This window comes from Equus caballus, chromosome 4, assembly GCF_041296265.1.
Source record: "Equus caballus isolate H_3958 breed thoroughbred chromosome 4, TB-T2T, whole genome shotgun sequence".
NCBI classification, from domain to species: Eukaryota; Metazoa; Chordata; class Mammalia; order Perissodactyla; family Equidae; genus Equus; species Equus caballus.
In genome coordinates, this window is record NC_091687.1 from 41,359,263 (window position 1) to 41,365,936 (window position 6,674).

The 6,674-nt window shown below is 40.1% G+C and overlaps 1 protein-coding gene across 1 annotated transcript in view; it reads right to left on the reverse strand.

Annotated features, from left to right (window-relative positions):
* Window positions 1-6,331, reverse strand: part of CALCR (calcitonin receptor) — a 144,098-nt gene extending 137,767 nt beyond the window's left edge. Inside the window, exons 1-2 of the mRNA XM_001493688.5 lie at window positions 6,226-6,331; window positions 5,816-6,035 (exon numbers count right to left, since the gene is read on the reverse strand). The gene's annotated coding sequence lies outside the window, so the exon portion shown is untranslated. The remainder of the gene's footprint in view (window positions 1-5,815; window positions 6,036-6,225) is intronic.
* Between the last annotated feature and the right edge of the window lie 343 nt (window positions 6,332-6,674).

Here is a 6,674-nt window from a genome sequence, read left to right on the forward strand (position 1 = left end):
TGGAAATTGTGCTTAGTTAAATCCACCTGCAATCTCTCAGTCCTTATCCTACTTGATTTACTTGCAACATCCTGCTTAGGTGCCCACTTTCTTCTCCCTGGTTTCCATAAAATCCCTTCTTCTTGTGCTTTTTCCTTTCATCTCTGTCTTTTTCGTAGGCTTGTTTTCCATTTGTCTCTTTAAAAAAAATTGGTGCTCCCCAAGGTTCAAAGGTCTATCTTAGATGTTTTTCTTTCTTTCTTTCTTTCTTTCTTTTTTTTTTTTTTAATTTTCTGCCTTTATTTTCTTCTTTCCTTCTTTTACTTCTCTGTAGGTGATATCCTCCATTCCTACATCATCAGCTGAAATAGATACCCTTCTGTCTCCCAAATCTATATCTCTAGTACAGAATTCTCTCTTAAGACACAAATTTCTGTGTCTACTTCTACTGGACCTCGCCATATGGATAAGCCAAATGCATCATGTTCCAAATAAAATTCATCTTCCTTCCCCAAAATATTACTTGTTCTGACTGTGTGAATGACATCCTTCTCTGCTATTATCTGTGAAAGAACTTAGACTTCATCACACAATCGGCCATTTCCCTCATTCATCCCACCTCAAGTTTCTATCATTCACCAGCTACTCCTACAAAACTCTCCTGTTTTTCTTCCTAATTGTTTCTCCCCTCTGTTACTGCAATAAGGCTCCGGGCTTCCTGTTAATTTGTATCCATTCCCTTTTCAATGTAATATTCCTCCTATCTTTCCACCAGAGTGATCTACCAGAATGGCAGATCTGATTATTTCAGTCCCTTACCTTAACTCCTTCCAGGACCCATTGTCTTCATGACAAAATGCAAACCCTTTAGTGTGTCAGGCACATAAGCCTCTTTGTGATTAGTGCCCAGAACACGTCACCAGGACCAACCCAAACACCTTCCCTAAATCACCATGTTGTTTCAAGTCTCCAGGGCTTTTTACAGTCTGGTGTCCTACCTGTAACATGCTTCAACTCTTCCCCTCCTTATCTGCTTCTTTCTGTCTTGTCATTTCAATGCTGAGTCATATCCCCTTTAGGGTCACCTCCTCAGACTGCTTCCCTATGCCCAGCTCAGTGCTGTCCCTCCCTGCTTCCAGAATGTTCATGGCATTTCTCTATTGGAGTACTTACCATACCACACACGTGTGTAATTGTCTGTCGGTTAGTCTGTCTACTACAGTCCTCATGAAGCCAGGAACTGTAATAGGAATTTAGTAAATATTTATTGTTTTAAAATATGAGCAAAGCTACAAGGATGGAAATTTGTTGGATGTCTTATGGAGGAATAATTAATATATTCTGAAGGACGGAGGAACGTAAGACTTGAAATGCCAAAATTCTGAACTACCAGACAGATAAAAGGTGGGGATAGGGACTATGGCTTCGGAAAGAAACCAAAATCAAAGCAAAATAGCTCTGCAGCTGAACCATTGATGTATAGGGCTCCCCCCACCACACACCCCAATTCTGAAGCAATAGAATACAAACTGAGGTTGACAGGCAAGGGCATAGGGCTGAAAGAGTAAGATGGACTCTGGAGTCAATTTTTGTGGTGTCACTATGGCTTCAGCACTGGAATTAGGCATCTGTTGTGGTTTTCTACCTGACTTGAGTAGGAAAGATAAAATGGGATTATGTCATGAAACATCTTAAATGCCAGGCTGAAGAGTGGTTCTACGTCTGATAGTTCCTGCGCAATCACGGAATATTATGAATAGAGGGTGACGACATGGGAGCTTGGAAAACAAATCTGACCGTGTTGTATAACACTGAATGCAGCACAGAGAGACTGAATGTGACAGACTATTAGGAGCATATTTAACTATTTTGTTAAAGGTAATAAAAGCTTAAACTAGAGAGGTAGCAGTGAAACTACAAGGAAGAAAAATGCAGCATCCATGGGAAATATTGGGAGTAGCCTTGAGATTTCAAAAGAGAGAAGAAAGACACACATTTGCAAACAGAAATTTTAATGAAATAGAATGGTTAAATATTGATTACAAAATCAGAAAAAATATTTCAAAGAGCCAGGTACTTTATTTCTTTGAGAAATTGCTCCTTAGGCTTAGAGTGTCTATGTTATTCTTTTACAAAGAATACCAATTCATATGCCATTTTTAATAAAGAGAGGCTTTCCATTTGAACAAAGACAGAATCTTAGACCTCAGGTATCCACGGGTACCCTGGAGGTATCATGCGACACTGGGCAGTGGCATGGAGCTGGAGCATCGTCGGCTCCGATGATGTATATTCTGGCCAAGCCAGCTCCATATCAGAGACCTTTAACTGTACTCCTTGATCCACTCTTCCTACTGTAAAATTATTTTTCTTAAAAAACCCCACTACATTGCAATCAGACAATGCTCTTTTCGGAAAACCAATTCAAGAAAATTGCACTTAGAAGAACTGAGGAATTGAGTCTGATGACATTTTCTACCAATGCTTCCCCTCTAAAATAAAATTTTAAAGTCTCGAAACCTTTCCATATTACCAGTTTTCTGAACTTATAAATTGAAGCCAGAAACATATGTTAATATTATTTTCTGTGTTTTGATAGTAGAATTGAAAACAAGTTAATACCATTGTGATAACACAAAATATTACCACTTGGTTTCATAATACTCATTACATGGGCCTCTGGAAGATCATATTAACATTGAAAAGCACACAGTTGTCACACAAAATAATGCTTTTAATTATAATTAAAGTGGAAGAAAATCTAATACCTAGGTGGAATATTATTTATGTATTGGTTATTTTCAAGTAGACACAGAATCCTGGAGGCTAGGGGCATGCCGTGTCTATATATCTTCAGTTTTAATGCAATGCTTGGCATACAATAAACAATCAAGAATATTTTTTAAATAAATGACATTTAAGAAAAAATCTTACATAGAACCTACTATGCACCAGGCACCTACCCAAAATAATTTACAAATATTAACTCATTTAATTCTCATTAGAAAAACCTCATTTTACAAAGGAAATTAAAGCATGGAGAGGTTAGATTACTTGCTCAAAAGAACACAGCTTCTTAGAAGGTGATGGAGCCGGGAATGAAACCCAAGCAGAGCCATGCCAGAATCTATGTTCCTAGCCAATATTGCTTTTAAAAAAATGCTGTCCTTAAATTAAAAAAATATATAGAACTATGTATATAAATATATATATTTTATTATAATATTGAACCTAGAATAAAAAAACCTGGGTTCAAATACATATTAAATTTACTTGGTTTGTGGCTTTGAGCAAGTTCATTAACCTAATGGGTCCTTAATTTCCTCATATGTAAAATCAGAATAATTGCTGGTACCTCACAAGGCTATTGTGAGCTTTAAAGAAAATAATTTATGTGAAAATACTAGAACATAATCAGCACCTGGGATATGTTAGTTGGTTTGCCAAGGAGAATGGTACAATTTTCCTCCTTCTCCCCTTTCCAAAGGGTACATACTTGCACATTACACATCATGCAGGTCTTAACAAAATGAGATGAAATTCTGTGTTTCATAAAGCATTATTTCTAACATCTCTTAAAACCAGAGTTAATTTACTAAAGCATTTCCTGAATGGTCAGATACGCTTCAAACTCAATAGCTGTTCTGGAAAAAAATGTTTTTTGCCTGAAGCTGTTATGATTTAAACATCTACCATCAAAGAAAAAAAATCTCTTTCTTCTAATTGGGAAATCAAGTTGTATTTTTTTTTTAAAGAAGAAAAGATTAGACCAAGAATAGAACATACGGCATTTATTTTCACCAAGACTCTCCGATATTAACGGGCTCCACCAAATCCGACAGGAACCATCTTGGTCAGTAGTTCCCAATCATGGCTGCACATTACAATGACGTAAAAGAAAAAATTAAAATGTAGACCTCTTCCTCAGCTATTCTGATTTAATTGGTTTGGGATAGGGTCTGGGCATCCATATTTTTTGAAAGCTCTCCCGTTGATTCTAATTCGGAGCCTGAGTAAGAACACTTGGTTGGGTTATCATTGAAAATATCACGTCTCCTATTTCCATTTTATTCTTACTGCAGTAAAAACCAACGGTAGATAATATCTTTATTCATGTCAACTTTGAAGAGTCTGAGAAGTTTACCAAGAACAGAGCAGCCACAGCACTGCTATTCCAAGATTTAGCTTCATTTCTTTAACTGATTGAAACAAATGCTATCTTTATCCATTCATCATCATTCATTATCCGGAGTTCCAAAGACACAAGAAAATGGGAAGCAGAAGCCATATTAAGCTAATTTTCTTCAACTCCAAGCATCATGAAACAATGCAACTCTAAGATTATTTATGTGTTCTTGTGAACAAGTTTATAATAAGGATTTCATGTTTACTATACTCATTGTGTTGGTGTGGTCAGTAAACAATCTTGGAGCATTTTACAATATGACTGAATATTATTCTTGTGGCTATAGTTCCTAAAATTAACTGTAGATTAGAGGCATTGAACCCAAACAAATCCCGACTGACGGATGTTTGGAGCTAAGTTAAAATATTGAGTAGAAATCAGTGCCCACTGAGAATACTGACTTCAACTGCAAAGACCTTTTGCAAATCTAATCACCTATGAGTTCCTCTCACAACGCTAGTGTAGAAAACGAGCAATTTTGACTTTTCAAAGCTGAGTTGTTTACCAGAACACATAGTAGGCTAGCAGTATGCTACTACAGATGATACTTTATAAATCCCACAACACCAAAAGCATTGCTACCTTGTCTTTAACGGTAAGCCAAAGTGGCCCTAACGTATATAACATTTGATTTCTATTATCACTTAAGACACACAAACTTGGACACTCTGCTGTTTAAAGATTAGTTTCAGGAACTATGTCGTCACGTTTTGGTTTATTTTGAACATTTCACTCTCAATCACCCAACAATTTCAATAAGTAGTCTTGAACAGATGACTTGGTTCAGGTTAACCACAGCCAGGAAATCGTCAGGGTCTCCGGAAGATCAGTAGCTAGAACCCTGCCTTCTAGACTTGCAGTTACTATATATTAACAGGTTCAAGCTTTCAGATAGAACTTGTCTTAGGTAATTTGCAAAATGAAGTCTGAATAAAGAGTTAAACATCGAATTGGATTGTTGAATTTTGAATTTGATTGGATTTCCTTGGACCTCAAGGAAAATGAATGTTTTGGGAAGAAGAACTAATTTGCTAGAGCTTTTCTTGATGTCTTTCACCCAGGCTTGGAAAGAGCATCATAAAAAAAAAAGAGTCCCTTTTGGAAACTACGCACACAACATATTTTTCCTAATAGGTGTGAAGAATGGCTGCTATGCATAAATGATTGTTGGAAAATAATTCTCTGTAAAACATGACTTAACAAGCAACTCCATTCACCACTGTACTCATTCCCAATATCCAGAACAACCATGACACATCACATAGATGAGATTATGTTTGTTAGTTAGTAAACATCTTCTGGAAAAAATCCACAACTTTCAGCCCCGTAATTTTCATATCCAGTAAGTTGGAGAATAAAACTTTTGAAGGAAAATTGATATTAACACCCTAGTAAAAGTCTCAAAAATTTAGAAGACTTCAATATGAACCCGTAAGTTGTAGCACCTTCTTCGGACAACTATCTTTTCCTTAATCAAGGGTAAAGTGAAGCGACTGAGACTAAGCTGACCCTACATCAGACCCTACAAACACCACAGCCAAACTGCAGTTTTGCAATCAAACAACAAGGTACCTAGCACACCTGCACTGTTAACCGTCCCCGGGAACATCCCAAAGCTTTAAGTCCCGCTGGTTCCCAGACCTTCCTTACCTGGAATACTCTCACTTAGCGGCTGGGCACAGCTCAGTAGAAGCGAAGGACATTCGCAAGTGGTGGCTCCAGAGACTCAGGAACTCAAGCTACAGCGCTCATCTCCTGAGCAGGAGCTGTCAGCCGCGGGGTGAGGTGCAGACGGTGCGCACCTCTCCAACCCGGGAAGGTCCGCCAGCCGCGCGGCACAGCCCACCCAGCGTCTGGGGGGCTGGCCGTCCTAATTTGACATGAGAACAAACTGCGTTAGTCCTGAGCCCTCTGTCTCCTGCCCCTCTCCTGATTTCCTGACACTTTAATTCTGCCTTAAGTGATGGTTTAAACCCAGCCCCAGCTTGTATTGTAGGCTAACAGGCAACTGTTCTTTCCCCATGCTTTATTTCCACCTCCCCAAAGTCCAGGAGGCTCACCTTGCCGGCGCCTTCCTTCCCTCGCCCAGCTGTGAGCTGTGCGCAAACTTCTCCCGACTTAAGAGTCTTAATACTCACCCGCGCTCCCGCCCCACCCCTGCCCGCCTCCCCGTGGGCAGCAGAGGAGGTGGCTGCGGAATTGATGAGCGCCTGCCCTCCCGCCCCCGTCAGCCGGCTCCTGTCTCTGGAGAGGGAGGGGCGAGCAGGAGAGCTCCGAGCGCCTCCGCTCCAGCCCCTCCAGCCCCGGCCCGCTAATGGGGCTGCGCCCGCAGGGGCTGCCTTCCTCCGGTCCCGGCCGGGGCTCACCCCAAGGGTCCCGGAGACCAAAACGCCGCGTAAACACGGGAAGCAAGAGAGGGACTCGAGTTAGACGTTGAGTAGGGAGGGATGGGTAGGGGGCGACAGTCTGGGCTGCGAGATTCGTAGCCCGTCCCTAGAGACAGCTTTCT